This window comes from Cervus canadensis, chromosome 8 (assembly GCF_019320065.1).
Source record: "Cervus canadensis isolate Bull #8, Minnesota chromosome 8, ASM1932006v1, whole genome shotgun sequence".
Classification (NCBI taxonomy): Eukaryota; Metazoa; Chordata; class Mammalia; order Artiodactyla; family Cervidae; genus Cervus; species Cervus canadensis.
Genome location: NC_057393.1, coordinates 50,867,157 through 50,883,874, shown reverse-complemented (window position 1 = coordinate 50,883,874; position 16,718 = coordinate 50,867,157). Strand labels below are relative to the sequence as shown.

The window sequence follows — 16,718 nt, the reverse complement described above, 5'->3', positions numbered from 1 at the left end:
AATTTTCAGTGCTTGTTCTCTTTTTTTATAAGCATCTCTAAAAAAAAAATTCTTTTTAACTTACTTGTTTATATATTGGCTGTGCTGGGTCTTCATTGCTGCAAGAGGGCTTTCTCTAGTTGTGGAGAGCGGGGCCTACTCTCTAGTTGCGGGCTCCTCATTGCCATAGCTTGCCTTGTTGCAGGGTGCAGGCTCTAGGCATGTGGGCTTCAGTAGTTGTGCAGGGGCTTAGTCGCCTTGTGGCACGTGAGAACTTCCTGGAGCAGGGATCAAACCCATGTCCCCTGCATTGGCAGGTGGGTTCTCAACCACTGGACCACTGGGGAAGCCCCAGTGCTTGTTCTCTTTAACGAACTCGTTCTCTACCCAAGGTTTCAAGATGGTGGTTTCCCCCTGCATCCTCATTCCCATAATACAGCCAAGAAAAGGCACTGGTTTTCAGGTTGTCCAGTTTTTCTTGTTGCAAGGATAGGAGTGACAGATTCCAAGCTCTTCACATTTGGAAGCTGAATTGAAAGTCCTTTTTTATTTTTTATTTTTTGAAAGTCCTTTTTTAAAAAATATTTGGGCCTCACCCCACAGCATGTGGGACTTCAGTTCCCTGACCAGGGATCGAACCTATGCCCCCTGCATTAGAAGACTGAGTCTTAACTCCTGGGCCACCAGGGAAATCTCTGAAAATCTTTTCAGTGTTAATCTAAACATCATAGTTTCATAAAGGAAAGTTATCAACAGAAATAAAAACAGATTCATGTGTCATTTCAAAACCAAAGACTATCCACGTCACTTCCTCAAGCATCTTCCTTAGGACTTCGGTTGAAAAACAGAACTAAGATGAAAACTTGTGTAACCAAGCAGGACCCTATGAGGCCTTCACAGAATAGGCCCCCACCCATGTCCTCCGCCTGCCTTTTGTCTGTAGAAAACTTCAGTCAAAGAATAAATTTAATGAGAGAAGTGAGAAAATGCAAAAACAATCAAGCAGGACAAAATAATAATACTTTAGCCATTAAACAAAGTTAAGAGCCTTTAGTTCTCCCTCAAGGACTACACTGTCCTCATTAGTATAGTGATAAGTATCCCCACCTGTCACTCGGGAGGCCAGGGTTTGATTTCCTGACAGGGAGGCAACATGTCCTCTGGGCTTCCCAGGTGGCGCTACTGGTAAAGAACCTGCCTGCCAGTGTAGGAGATGTAAGAACTGCAGGTTCAATCCCTGGGCTGGGAAGATCCCTCAGAGGTGGGCAATGGCAGCCCACTGCAGTATTCTTGCCTGGAGAATCCCATGGACAGAGGAGTCTGGAGGGCTACTGTGCATAGGGTCGCAAAGTCAGACATGACTGAAGAGACTTAGCACACAGGCAGGCAAGGGCTATAGATAATATTCTGAGCCATGTCCTTTGAGCTATTTTACACATACCAAAACCCCCACCAGGTGAAAGAAGTTAACTATATGCTGCTCACCAGCACATATAACCCCAGGCTAGTTGGAACCGGAAAGTTAATGATGCTGACTCCCAATTACCTCACCACCAGCCAATCAGAAGAATGTCCATGAGCTGATCAAACCCTGCTCCTCAATACCCTCTGTGGGGCAAGGCACAGGCTTGAGGGCATTAGCCCACTGTGGCACCCTTTGCCTGGCAAACCAATCAATAAAGACATTTCTTTCTACTTCACCTGAAGTAGAAGTATGGGATTTAATCCAGCACCAGTGTATAGAGACTGAAGTTTGGCCACATTTGGATATCGTATTCCTGCTCAAGATATCCACAGCCTTCTTGTAGAAGATCCTGGTTTCATCCTCAGTTCACTGTACTCCAAAGACAATCTTTTCTTATCTATGCACAATATAATTCCATGCACAATGTGGCCAGGACACTGGAATAATAAGCCTTAACTGTGTTCCTTTTCATTTTTAAATATGAAATATTTATGATAAGTCATAGCCATAATCTAGGACAGTAGTCCCCAACCTTTTGGGCACCAGGGACCAAGTTTCATGGAAGACAATTTTTCCATGGAATGAGAAGGGGGGGTTTCGGGATAATTCAAGCGCATTACATGTATTGTGTACTTTATTGTGTACATCAGCTCCACCTCAGATCATCAGGCATTAGATCCCAGAGGTTGCGGACTCTTGATCTAGGAAGCTTTGGTGTTAGGCAAACAACCTGAATTTGAAAGTCGAATGTCATCACTTAGTTTTGTGCTGACTCAATATCAATTTAGAATATGTTCACCTCCTTGTCTGTGGCCAGTTTTTTCAGATATGTAAGTGACCCTTTTGTTCTCTTTCCAATTCTTTTCTTTTAAAATTTTTCTATTAATTTCAAAGAAAATAGCAATTTTATATCATTTAGAAAATGCCAAAGTATAGGGTGTAAACAATTATTCATTTTCTTACCATGTAAAGACAACTGTCAACATTTCAACAACTTTCTTCTACCTTTTTATGAAAACTTTGACAATTCAACAACAGTTGCTGAGTACCACAAAAGTGAAATAAAGGAACTCCCTGGTGTTCCAGAAGTTAAGACTCCACCTTCCAATGCAGGGGGCAGAGGGTCAGTGATCTAAAGTGAACTGGTCAGTGAACTGAGGTCCCATATGCCATAGCATGCAGCCAAAAAAAAAAAATTTTTTTTAAGTGAAATAAAACAATGCTGATGTCCTTCTAGCAGTGGGAATATCAAATGGTTAAATAAATATTATTACTATTACTGTATGAAGTAATCCCTCTTCCCAATTCTTATATTACAAGTGTCTTATTCAAATATCGAGCATGACTTGAAACCAGAGAAACATAAATTGAAAGAAGAATGAGGTATATTAATACCCAGAGTGTGTTTACAAAATTTGAAACGTCAGCAGAGTGGATAGCATGGTGGGGCGAAGTAAAAAGCATTAGATCATCTGACAGCTGACCACTGTGCCGCTTAGGACAGTCACTGGCCAGCTCACCTCTCAGCCTTGCCACCGTCACCTGAAAGTGGGAGCAGTCATAGCACCTGTTCACGCTGTTCAGCCAGCTGAGCTCAGTCGCGTCCGACTCTGTGGCCCCGTGGACTGCAGCACGCCAGGCTTCCCTGTCCATCACCAACTCCTGTCCAAACTCATTTCCATCGAATCAGTAATGCCATCCAACCATCTCATCCTCTATCATCCCCTTCTTCTCCTGCCTTCAATCTTTCCCAGCATCAGGATCTCTTCCAAGGAGTCCATTCTTCACATCATGTGGCTGAAGTTCATGCTGTAATGAAGATGAAATGAGGGAGTCCGTTAAAAACTCCAAGTATCCATTAGACAGTAAAAATCGACTTTTAATTATTGCTGAGTCCAGTGTCGTTGTGTGTCTGAAACACTTCCTGTGAGTTGATACATACACAACCAATACAGGCTTCAAACCTTGTACTTTACCCTGCCGCCCCGCCCTCTTGGCTTTTTCTGCCCCACTGCTTCTTCAATCTTTTAAGTGTCCATCAGATTTTTGACCTTTTCTTTTTTTTTTTTTTTACTTCCTATTTCCTTTTATTTCTCCTACTTAAAATTCTACCTCTGACTTGAAGTTCACAGCAGAATTTCAGCTTCACTAAGTTTTACTGTCAGCAAATCCCTAGATGGAACTTTCAGTGCCCTTCAACCTCTTTCCACATGGGAGAGTCATTCTACCTGACCCTGCTCTAGCCTTTTGGACCATATAATCAAACCTATGGTTTTTCCAGTAGTCATGTATGGATGTGAGAGCTGGACCTGAAAGAAGGTTAAGCACCAAAGAATTGATGCTTTCGAACTGTGGTGCTGGAGAAGGCTCTTGGGAGTCCTTTGGACTGCAGGGAGATCAAACCAGTCAATCCTAAAGGAAATCAACCCTGACTATTCATTGGAAGGACTGATGCTGGAGCTGAAGCTCCAATACTTTGGCCACCTGATGTGAAGAGCCAACTCATTGGAAAAGACCTGATGCTGGGAAAGATTGAGGGCAGGAGAAGAAGCGGGCAACAGAGGATGAGGTGGTTGGATGGCATCACGGACTCAATGGAGTTTGAGCAAATTCTGGGAGATTGTGAAAGACAGGGGAACCTGGAGTGCTGCGGTCCATGGGGTTGCAAAGAGTCAGACACAACTGAGCAACTGAACAACAACATCAACCCACTTAGCAAACTTTAATTGGTGTTATCATAATCAGTAAGCTCTTTTAAAAGGCAATATGGAAATAAATATGAAGTTTAAATGTTCATCCTCTGTGACTCAGTAATCCCACTTTTGAAAATATAACCTACAACACAATATAAAACATAGGGATAAAGTCACACATACAATATTTTTCAATACAGCCTTACTTATGATAGTGATAAATTAGAAACAGACTAAATGTCCTATAGTAGAGGAATATTTAATTAACTTATGGCCTATATATTCCATGGAATATTATGCAATCATTTAAAAAGAATAATTATAAAGGCTACTTAGCAACTCAGAACTATGCTTGAGTCAACCAAAAACGCCAGTGATAAAACTATATATAATCTGTATGATTGTAATTATGCAAAAATATGAGCACATATAGAAGAAATATAGAAATACTCAAAAAGGATAGTAACTATGCTAATAAGATTAGCAGTGGTTCTCTTTTCTGCTTTTTGACTTTCTGTTATATTATTACATTGTTTTTACAATCAAAAGAAGTTTCTTACAAATGTTAATAAATAGCTACAAGGCCAAACTCAGCTTCCAGAATATCTTGTACTTTTAGCTTTAATGATTCATATTCCAGGGTTAATTTCCCATGCTCGAAGGCTGTTCTAGAGGCAAATATTTTTCTTTCCAGAGAGAATACAGGAAGTAATTGAGTTTACTGAGGAAAATTTGACCTCTATGTTGAAGTAATGTTATACAAAGATAATGCTTTTGCTCCTCTGTGAGCAGGGCATATGTTTTGAATTGCTTTTTCCCTCGTGGGGATAGATTTGAGCTGAACCATCCTTTCTCCTTTCACCTTGCTCTCTGTTCAGCTGATGATGACACATTTATAAGGCTGGGGACAGGGGGGCACTCAGGAGCCTGGCCAAGCAAAGCAAATTGACCCATCCACTGAGTACATGGAGACCTTGGCCAAATACTCAATCCAAACACACTGAATTGAGATACAATAATGAAATGCTTGTAGGTAATTCTGTGCCAGTCAAGTGAAGCACAGCCATTCAGGGGAATGATGAATTATCTAGCATGCCACCAGATAATAATGTGTGTGTGTGTGAATGTGTATGTGTATTTTAATGTAAGGCACCCAGAGAGGGGATTTCTTGGCAGTCTAGTGGTTAGGAATTGGCACTTTTACTACCAGGGCCTGGGGTTTGATCCCTGGTGAGGGAATAAAGATCCCACAAGCTGAGCAGTGAGCCCGTCCTCCCCCAAAAAAAGCATTCAGAAAAATAAGGGGAATGGCCCGTGCTAAAGAATAAAAAATAAACATACTTACGGTCATAACTTATGAGTGTGAAAAGGGCAGAGTATGTAATACTAATCTCTCACCATTGTGCTGAAACTGCTCTGATGAAATGCACTCAGAGCTGCCATGTTGTTTCAGTCTTCTTCTTACCTGACTTCTCTGTAACCCGGACGGTGGCGAAGCATTCCTTCCTCCATGAGACCTCTCCTCACTCGGCCTGCACTTTCCCACTGTGCTACTTTTCCTCCTACTGTTTCAGGTGCCCAATTTCATTCTCTGTGTGAGCTCCTTTCCTTCTTCCCATCTTTATATTGGTGATCCTTAGCCTGCTAGGGTTTTTCTATTTCCACATTCTTTTCCTAGACAATGTTGTGCATTTCCACGGATTCTAACTCCCAGCAACCTACTGATGACTTTCAGCTCTTTATTTCTGTGCCAGACCTCCCTTCTAAATTCCAGCCTTCTGTATGACCAACTTACTACACAACCCTCTGTGGATGTTTCACAAAGGTTCCTCCACTCTGCACGTACATACTTAAATATACCTTAGCTCTTTTCTTCCGAAATCACCTATTCCTCCAATATTCCTTATCTCCAAGAAAGAAACCTGTTGCCATACTTGATGCCTGCCTGCCTTCCTTGCTCACATCTAACAAGTCATCATGTTCAGACAGTAGTCTGCCTCTGAAATAGGTCTCATATTAATTGCCTACTTGCATTGCACTTGCCTCAGTTCATGCTCTTGTCAACTTTCCTAAATTATTTTAACAGTCTCCTAACTTGTAGTCTCCCTGCCTCCAGTCTTTCTTCTTTCCAATTTATCATCCACATATTAGCATCATGGTAATCATTCCTCAAAATAATGCCAAGGCTCTTCTTTACAGGAGGTTCCTATTAATAAATGCAGCAGGAATAATGGAAATAGAAAACCACCACTCAAACACTACAATAATAATGGCTCCGTGGATAAATGCCAAAATCAGTGGGCAGAAAATTAAGAAGCAGGACATTTGCACTATGTCAAAGAATGTCCTCCCAAAATATTTAACAATCACAAAGGAAAAAAATTATTTCACAGTGGATGAACCTGGCATACTTCACCTTAGCCAAATGAATGACGCTGAAATCACTGATAATAACATATCAACATCAAGTACCATCTGCTGTGAGGCACCTAGAAGGGCAACTTCTGCACTATTCTTGCCAAAAAAGCATAACCTTAATCTAATCCTCAGAAAACTTCAGACAAACCTGAATTGAGGGACAGCTACAAAACACCTGATCAGCACATTGCAGACATATGAAGGTGCAAAGGTCAGGAAAGAGAAAGTCTGCAAAACAATCACAGATAAGAAAATACTGAAGACGCATGGCAGTCCAATGCAATGTGGTATTCTGGACTGGATCTTAGAACAGAAGGAAAAAATTAGTGGGAAAACTGATAAAAATCTAAATGAAGTCTATAATTTAGTTATTAGTATTGTACCAATGAAAATGTCTCAGTTTTGTTTGTTTTAGCAGAAAGAGAAGCGAGGCCATCAGGCCGCAAACGATGGCACTCAGCTGGGCCACCTGTTCAAAGCTGGTGAAGCGCCGAGGGCGGCGGCACAGGAAGCGGGCCCACTGGCGGTCGGCGGCGCCCACCTGGCTCAAGAGTACCAGCGCTGCGGCCGCTGTCAGCGCCACCAGCAGCCACCGCACCCAGGTCCCAGCCCGAGTGGCACACACGCCCCTCCCTGCACCAGGCGCGCACCTCGGCCGCAGAGAAGTACCGAGCAAACAGCCACAGGCTCCTCTCAGTTTTGATAAATGAGTCATTGAAATTACCGGAAGCTAGGTAAATAGCATATGGGACTTTGTACTATCTTTGCAACTCTCAAATTATTTCAAATTAAAAAAAAAAACTTTTTAATGTGTTTCCCTAGCACTTATAAAATAAAATTCATTTTCTTTAGCATGGTATATAATGTCCCTTATGATCTGATCTCCTTGCAAACCTCTATCTTCTACCACTACTCCTAACACACCCAATATTTCAGCTATGCTAACTGTCTTACTTTGTACCATTTTTATAAACATACACACAAATCTACGCACTCATACACACATTCATATACATTCACACACCCAACACATGAGGCCCACTGATAATTGCCCAATTTTATTATAAATGGATGTGGGACTAAAATCCAGGTTTCCTGATTCCTAAACTGCTAGTCTTTACTGAATCAATATAATTCCACTGGGACATCCAAGTTGTGACATATCACATATCATAACTAAGTCAAGGTAATCACTTTAATTTTACCACCAGCGTAACTGAACCTTTTGATGGGAGTAATACCCTATAATGGTGTACATCACACATGGAACTGAGGACTCTTAAGTCATTCATCTCCAAGGCAAACACCGCAATCAATTGTCATGAAGACAAAAATGGGCACAATTAACACATATTTCAAAGAGTATAGTTTTGCTTTTATCAGTCCCATTACAATCCTGTCTAAATTCTAAAGTGAAAATGAATGTCACAGTGAAAAAAACTACTGATGCATATAAACTGCCTGGTCTAACTTTTTAATATATTCACAAACAGGGATTTGATTCTTTTATTAGTAAGTTAGAAAAGGTTGCATTAATATTCAGTAGTTAAAATGTACTGTTCTAAATTTTTTATAATTTCCCACGGGGGAGTAATTTTTTGGAAAATATTCCCAGTAGGTGAATGACTAATAATACTGTGTCTGTGAAGATGGCAAATAAAATGGCTCACAGATCTATGCTTTGGCAAACAGTTGAAACAGCTATTCTTTATAGACAAGTGTTAGCCGTGCTTATTTGAGGTTTATTGAGATTGGTTAGCTTCTGTGTATAAGCATGTTGACAATTCTTTGAGTCTTATTGACTTTTTGGGTCCCAAAATCCTTTCCTGAGAACTTTAAAAGCTAAAAAGTAAAGAGAGCAGAGAGTGCAGACAGATGGGCCCGGCCGTAAGTAAAGGGTTCTGAAATAAAAGAAATGAAGACAGCAACTGAAAATTCTCTATTTCTCAATCTCGCCCTCTTTTTCCTTTCTCTCTTGGTTGCAGAGGTACAGGATAACCAACCTATATATATATATACATATACATATATATACATATACATACATATATGTGTGTGTGTATATATATATATATATATTTTTTTTTTTTTTTTAAGGAATATCAGCTTGAAGTAGCAGAAGGGGAAACTTATTCAAGTGAGGGAAAGAGCTACTAGAAGCCACAGAAGCAGACAAGCAATCACTGTGGGTCAGAAAGGACTGCAGTGCCATTGAAAGCTTTTTTTCCTGGGGTGCTGAAGAGCACCGTGGATCACACTGCAATCCCAGCAGAACCAGACAAAATTGCCTGGAGAGAGTGAATCACAGCACCTACGCCCAAGGCTAGTGATGTACTCCACTCTAGAAACTGTTCACAATCAGGTAAATACCACTTTTCAAAACTTGAGAATGCCATGTCTGAGGATGCCAACCTTTCGAGACAGCAGTTACTTTTCTGTTGTGCAAAGTTCTGAGGTAGATTTGTAGACATGGATGTGGGAGACTGGCAATTCCCAGGCAGGCTGACATTCATGGGCAAACACTTCAAACATAGCAGCGAAGGGATGAAGGGAAGATTTGGGCACCCCCGACAAATCTCTCAGTAAAGAATCTGCCTCCAAGGCGGGAGACCCAGGTTCAATCTCTGGGTCGGGAAGATCCCCTGGAGAAGGAAATGGCTACCCACTCCAGTATTCTTGCCTACAGAATTCCATGGACAGAGGAGCCAGGTGAACTACAGTTCATGGAGTCACAAAGAGTCGGACCAGACTGAAGCAACTAACACTTTCACTTTCAAAAACACCGCATCTCTTCTCTGAGGGAGAGGACAGCAGAGCACTCGAAAATAGTCATTTTCCTAAAAGCAGCAAGTTGACCTTATAGATATATATATTATCAGTCAGTCAGTTCAGTGGCTCAGTCATGTTAGACTCTTTGCGACCCCTGGATTGCAACATGCCAGGCTTCCCTGTCCATCACCAATTCCCGGAACTTGCTCAAACTCATGTCCATTGAGTAGGTGATGCCATCCAGCCATCTCATCCTCTGTCGCCCCCTTCTCCTCCTACCTTCAATCTTTCCCAGCATCAGGGTCTTTTCCAGTGAGTCAGTTCTTTGCATCAGGTGGCCAAAGTATTGGAGTTTCAGCTTCAGCATCAGTCCTTACAATGAGTAATTCAGGACTGATTTCCTTCAGGATTGACTGGTTGGATCTCCTTGCCATCCAAGGGACTCTCAAGAGTCTTCTCCAACACCACAGTTCAAAAGCATCAATTCTTTGACATTCAGCTTTCCTTACAGTCCAACACTCACATCCATACATGACTGCTGGAAAAACCATAGCTTTGACTAGACGTACCTTTGTTGGCAAAGTAATGTCTCTGCTTTTTAATATGGTATCTTGGTTGGTCATAGCTTTTCTTCCAAGGAGCAAAAGCTCCTTTAATTTCATGGCTGCAGTCACCATCTGCAGTGATTTTGAAGCCCCCAAAAATAGTCTGTCACTGTTTCCGTTGTTTCCCCATCTATTTGCCATGAAGTGATGGGACCAGATGGCATGATCTTAGTTTGCTGAATGTTGAGCTTTAAGCCAACTTTTTCACTCTCCATATATACAAATTATATATATATATATATATATATATATATATATATATATGTCCTATGTATATATGTATCCCTATATAGGTATATACATATATACCTATATCTACCTATATATATAGGTATATACCTATATCTACCTACATATATAGGTATATATATACCTATATAGGTGGAACAGGAAAATATTATAGATCCTTGAAAGAGATAGATGGATACACCAGCAGTGATTACATTCATAGAAAAGGTTCTAGAAGTACATAACTGTTGCATTAACAGTGTTTACAGGGACTTTCCTGGTGATCCAGTAGTTAAGACTCTGTGCTTTCAATCCCTGGCTGGGGAACTAAGATCCCATGTCCCAGGTGGAGCAGCTAAAAAAAAACAAAAACAAAACAGTGTTTATCTCTGACCACTGGGATTATGGGTTGTTTTGTTTTTCTTATATTTAGTCTGTAGAGCACTTGCTTTTTTGTGTGTGGTATAATTGACACCAAAAAATTGCATACATTTTGAAGTATGATTGATGTACAGAAACTTCACAATATTTAAAGTGTACAATTTGGAAATTTTTGATGTATGGACATACATGAAACCATCACCATAGTCAAGACAAAAATATAGGTGGTACTCAAGAAGTTTCTTTAGGCTCCTTTGCTGTAATCCCTTCCTCTTGCCTCTCCGTGCCTCCACCCTCTCCAGGCAACCACTGATTGGCTTTCTGTCACTTTGGAGCAGTCAACATTTTCTAGAGTTTTATATGAATGGAATCATATTGTCATGTATATCATAGTTTTGTTGTCGTTTTGCTGGGTATTTACTTTTTACAAGTCTCTAGGATAACCTTGGTCATTCATTGGAAGTCCCTGCTCTAGGCAGCATCCTTTCTAGGAAAAAGATTAAACCAGAATATTCCTCCTGGACCTAGAAATTTGTCAAAGAGAACCAAAGAGGGGACAAAGAAAATCAAAGGGATCTGAGTACTTTGCTAAGTTCTTTTATTGAAAAGGATAAACTTTTAGCATGTATTTCTATAGAAATGTTGATTTTACCTGACAGCTCTCAAATATTTCCATAGTTCCCTGGAAAATGGAAGACTATAAAAATGAGACTATAAAACTTTCAAATAAATTGCTTTACTATAGGAACAGCATTATATCTTATATTTATAAAACACTAAATTAGGAAGAAAATATTAACCCTAGTTTTTATTTCAGATGTTTGTTAACTTACACCTGAAATTAACTATAGTTGACACTTTTTCCAAGCTGCCTTTTCTGATTGCAAATTTTTTAAAATGTATAATAAATATGAAAATGTCTTGCAGAAATGGGAAGATAAAGAACTGCTCTGTGGTAAAATTCTTCAGAAATCTGATTCCTCAGTGTGGGTGTCATTAAGGACTTTTGAACAAAAAGCCCAACTCTACCACTCAGAGGTGCTGACTCTTAGGTACTCACATACTAGCGACAGCTATCCCCACTATCTTAATAATTCAAATTTTATGGCAAAGGTGAAAACTGTTTGGCTCCTCTCTGCTATAGGGAACTTGATAGTACTTTTTTAAAAAATAATTTTATGTGATTATTTATTTTTGGCTGTGTGTGCCTCCGTGGCTGTGCAGACTTTTCTCTAGTTGTATCTAGCAGGGGACTCTCTTCATTGTGGTGCACGGGCTTCTCACTGCAGTGGCCTCTCGCTGCAGCGCACAGGCTTCAGCAGTTGCAGTTCCTGGGCTCTAGAACACAAACTCAACAGCTGTGGTGCACAGGCTTAGTTGCTCTGGGGCATGTTGAGATCCTCCTGGACCAGGGATCGAACGCATGTCTCCTACATTGGTAGGCCGATTCTTTACCACTGAGACAGCAGGAAAGCCCAGAAACTTGATACTTCTGTCACATGTGATGACTTCCTTCCTTGAAAATTTCAGGTGGACACTAATAAACTTACAGCTTTAAACAAATTCTTTTCTTCCTCTGAAAGGGTCATGCTAAAGAATGTTAAAATCTCTTTAGCTCCAAGTGTCAATGGCCTCAACATTAGTCTCTGTCCAGAGTAAACCTGCAAGCTTCAAATTCATATTCATTTCTAAATCAAGAACCAAGAATAAATGGCAAGTGGAGAATGAATGAATGAATACATGCTGAACATAAATTCTTCTACATAAAAAAGAATTTGAATCTAAACATTATTTTAGGGTGCTCCCTCCATTTGTCCCTGCTGAAATGTGTACTGTAAAGGCTAGAACAGAGAAGATGCTCTTATTAACTAGACACCATAATATAAATATAAGCAGCTGCAATAAATAAGCCCCTGAAACCCTTTGCAGTGTAAGGAGAAAGGCATCTAGAATGCAGAGCAGGAGGCAAAGCCATGGTATTCTCAGATTTCCCCCCCAGAATTTAATTTTTAAAACTTCAGTGCAAGCTCACTCCGAGGAGAAATTGTATTAAGCACAGATTTATTTATTTTCTGCATAAGCAAGTGAACAGCTGATAAAAGCCATCTCTCTCTGCAAAAGGATATCAGCAATATAGTTATGAGTTTCAGTTTCAAAGTTCAAAACCACCCTATTTACTAATGCAATAATAGGTGTGTCACCATTGCGCTAGACTAAATATGTAGGTGACTTACTTCTGTCTTCTCTTTTTGTCTTCCTTAGCAAGACTGGCAAGGAAACATGTTCTACCTACCAGAAAAAAAAAAAAAATTTCAGACATCCATTCAGGAAATGAATGCAATGAGAGGTGATAAGAATATTTCTGGAACAGTATCGAAAATTCCTAATTTTAAAAAGTTCTCAGCATGAGAATGCTGACTGCATGTTTTGAAATCTGGGTAAGGAAGGCTAGTCACAGAGTTTTCAGCTGCCATCTGTTTACAGCTCCACAGAGACAGCTCCCCCATAGCCCATTAACAATGACCCGTGCTGGGGCTATTTCCAGGGAATCTCGTTGATTCGCCATTTCATTCACTCTCAAAGCCGTGAAGCTAGTCACACAGGTTTATGACGCCTATTACAAATTCTCCTCTCTAGCCCTGCAACTGTTTTTAAAGCTATTAAGCCTAAAAACAGGACCACATATGTGATGTGGGAGGTCCAAGGCAAGATGCAGTTCTTAATAATTTTTTAATGTTTTCTAGAGAGTAATAGCAGAACATTAAACCAAGCACTGGATTTTTCTAAGTACATAGCTCTGCGTGACTGTATAGATCACAGGCCCATGAAGACATCCTTGCCTACAAAAATGTTATTCACCTTCTCCTGCAATTAGTGCCCTAAAGATTGGCTACACTTCCCTCCATGAATTCATTGTGATTTTCCTGATATTGCTCCTCTCTCATTAAGCTAGTATAGTCAACTTACACACAGACAATGTGTTCATGCACATATGTGTGTGTGTGACTCTTATTAACTCAATCTCAATGAGCTCACTGCTAGATTTCTTCAGACCTTAGAATCATGGGCCAAAGCACAAGATGCTCACCTTTAAATCCTTGCTGTAAATTATTTTTCAAACAGAAAATATTGCTTTCAGCATAATAACATCAAATGCTCACATTCATAATATAAAAAGAATATTGAAAAGAGAAGTGTCAGCATTATTACTTATGGGTGTAATAAAAAGGCTGCAGGGAGGTTAGGCATAAAAATATTATCAAGTACAAAATGCTAGGAATATTTCCATTAATGCTAATAAATTAGCATTCTGTATTTAGCTAGGCATGATTAAGTACACGATTTGCTTAAATTAATGCTATAGCATAATAGATTCAGAATATCACTATAAATAACTTAAGTTTTTTTTATTATTAATGTTTTCCTTAAAACCTGAATTACCCAAAGGTGTTGAAGATGACCCCAACCTGATTAATGGATCTGGTTTTAACGACCTGTCTGAGAGCAGCATCTCCAGAACATTGCTTATGGAAATTCTCTAAGAGTAAATAAATACAAAGAAGCAAGAAGCTTGGGAGAAAGAATGAAAAGCAAATGGACATTCAGTTATTTCTGAACAAGATTAATTTTCACCCCAGTTTGTGGCTTTAACACACACAGCTAGCGCCACCTATGGAAACAAAAGTGAAAAATTGTGCTGATGGCAAACAGGCTGTTTCTGCAAAAACTGAACCAGATCAAAGATCATAAAGGAATGAGTCAGCATTTTAGTGAAAAACAGTGGTCTTTGTGCAGTAAACAAAAAGGCCTTACTCTAATAAGCTTCAGCATGGAGCTACTAAAGGGTTGTTAGAAATGGAAAATGTGGTTTATTATCAAGGCTGTTTCTGAGTCTTACCCTAGCCTATTACAAAAGAAAAGCAAAAATTGAAACAAGCACAACTCTACAACAGAGGCAAAGCATTGAGCTTTTTATTTTAACTAAGATATCACATTGCTCATCCTTTTCTTCTCTGACTCATTAAAATACATTCAAAACAACATTTTTGGAAACATCTACTTTCTGCCAGATACTTGAAAATAAAATACTCTGTCCTCCAGAAGCATCCAACCCAACTGGAAAAATATATACATATGTACAGAAATAACGGAATACAGCATAGGAAGTATTCAATACTGTAAAATTATTCACAACACAGATGAAAACTGCGGTTTGCAGAGGAGGTACTTCTAGCTGAAAGATCAGATAAAGTTAGATAGAAAAGTGGTGCATGAGCTGGACTTTGAAGAAAAGTTTGATTGGAAATGAAGAGTAGCAAACAGTTCAAAAGGAAAGTAGAAAGGGAGACACATTTGGAAGGGTATCAGGGAGTCAGATCATAAAGAATCTGTGACAGCAAAGTAATAAAATATAATAGAAAACACTTGTATAGTGTCTGCAGGATGCCAGGTTCCAGTCCACAAGTTTTCTGTAGATTAACTCATGTCATCCTCAGAACAGTCATGAAGAGGTGGGTCCTATATTTAATATCTCAACTTCACAGGTAAGAAACTGAAGTATAAAGGTCATATAACGTGATTGAGATCACATAGCCAGTAAGATTTCAACCATGCTCAGAACTACCACTCACTATTGGCTCTTGGTAATAAGAAGTTTGGGCTTAATTCTCCCCAGGATGAAGAAAAGTGGAACACTTGCTTTTGTGTTTTTTTTTTTAAGTAAACAACTGCTTCCATAGAAAAGTAAATAGAAATCATATATATAACTCAAAGGATAAAGCAAAAAGAAGGGAGGAAATACAATTTTACTTCCCAGAGATAAATGCTGTTAACTTTTTTCTCTTTCATGGATGTGTGTGTGCTAAGTCACTTCAGTCATGTACGACTTTTTGCAACCCTATGGACTGCAGCCCACCAAGCTCCTTTGTCCACGGGATTCTCCCGGCAAAAATACTGGAGTAGACTGCCATGCCGTCCTCCAGAGAATCTTCTCCACCTAGGGATCAAACCTGTGTCTCTTATGTCTCCTGCATTCGCAGGCAGGTTCTTTACCACTAGCAACACCTGGGAAGCCCTTCTTTTTCATTCCAACATGTTTTAAAACCTCATGGACACAAATTAAAGAATAAAAGAGAGCTGAGGGTGGAAAGCAACATAGCCTGCCCCAATCTACCCCTATCATCCCTGCTCCCAGCCCCCAACCCCAGAACAGCCTCTCTCTTGAGCTGACAACTGGAGGAAGTATTTATAGAAACCAGGTATGCTAATCCTCCATCTCATAACATCTGACAATTACAATTCTGCTCATAAGTCTACTATTGGTTTTCTTAATTATTTTAAATTATATAGTCATTCTCTACTTATTCTATCAATTTCAGAATTCTTTCATTCACAAAGTAAGAATATTAATGCCTCATACTTCCCTTCAATTTTCTTCCCTTGACCTCTTGCAACTGCACTTTTGCTTATAGTACCAAGGTTGTTAACATTTACATTCTCTGCTGCAACCACAATTGAGTTCTCTAGTCTTTGTATTTAGGTTGACTTTAAGAGCTAAAAAAGCAATAAACAGCATTTACATTAACATGACTCAATATTTTCTACTGCAAAGCCAAACAGAATGCTATGATTATATACCCTTTCTTTACAAGTCCAATGTCACAGCCTCAGGCCATAGCAGGAAGAATGCTCCTTGCATCAAGGTGAAATGAGTTTTCTTATATTCTATCAATTATGCTTAAAATCATTGCGTATTTTATTTTGCTTCAAGTTTGGATCACAACAGCTTGTGGCCTTACATAGATTTTATTTTGGGGAGAGGTTTTAAATGGCCTTTTTTGGAGGCCTCTGAACTTCTGCTTCAAGGTGCGGTGTTTGTGCTATAGGCCTGTGGCATAGTTCTCATCCTGGATTTTCCTTCACTGCTCTCTAGAATTGGATCTACTGTTCCCTCTTGTCCTCTTGGAGTGGATCCAGCCTCTTTCTTGAATTCTTCCCTTGCTTTTTATCATCATAAAACTTCCTAAGAAGGATTATGCCAGAGATAAAACTTTCTGAATCCATGAATTTCCAAAAAATAACTTTATCTTGCTATTATATCACTCAAATTCCTAACAGGAAAAGTTAAACAATTATAAGCATTTAAACAGGAAATTTAATGGCAACAATTGGTAACATAAA

General features: G+C 39.6%; 1 long non-coding RNA gene across 2 annotated transcripts in view; it reads right to left on the bottom strand.

The window, feature by feature from the left end:
• Window positions 1-3,195: 3,195 nt before the first annotated feature.
• LOC122446842 overlaps window positions 3,196-16,718 on the bottom strand; it is a 29,293-nt gene continuing 15,770 nt past the window's right edge. For both annotated transcript variants that reach the window (XR_006271005.1, XR_006271006.1), the window contains exons 3-4: window positions 12,773-12,827; window positions 3,196-3,253 (exon numbers count right to left, since the gene is read on the bottom strand). This is a non-coding gene — a long non-coding RNA (uncharacterized LOC122446842). The remainder of the gene's footprint in view (window positions 3,254-12,772; window positions 12,828-16,718) is intronic.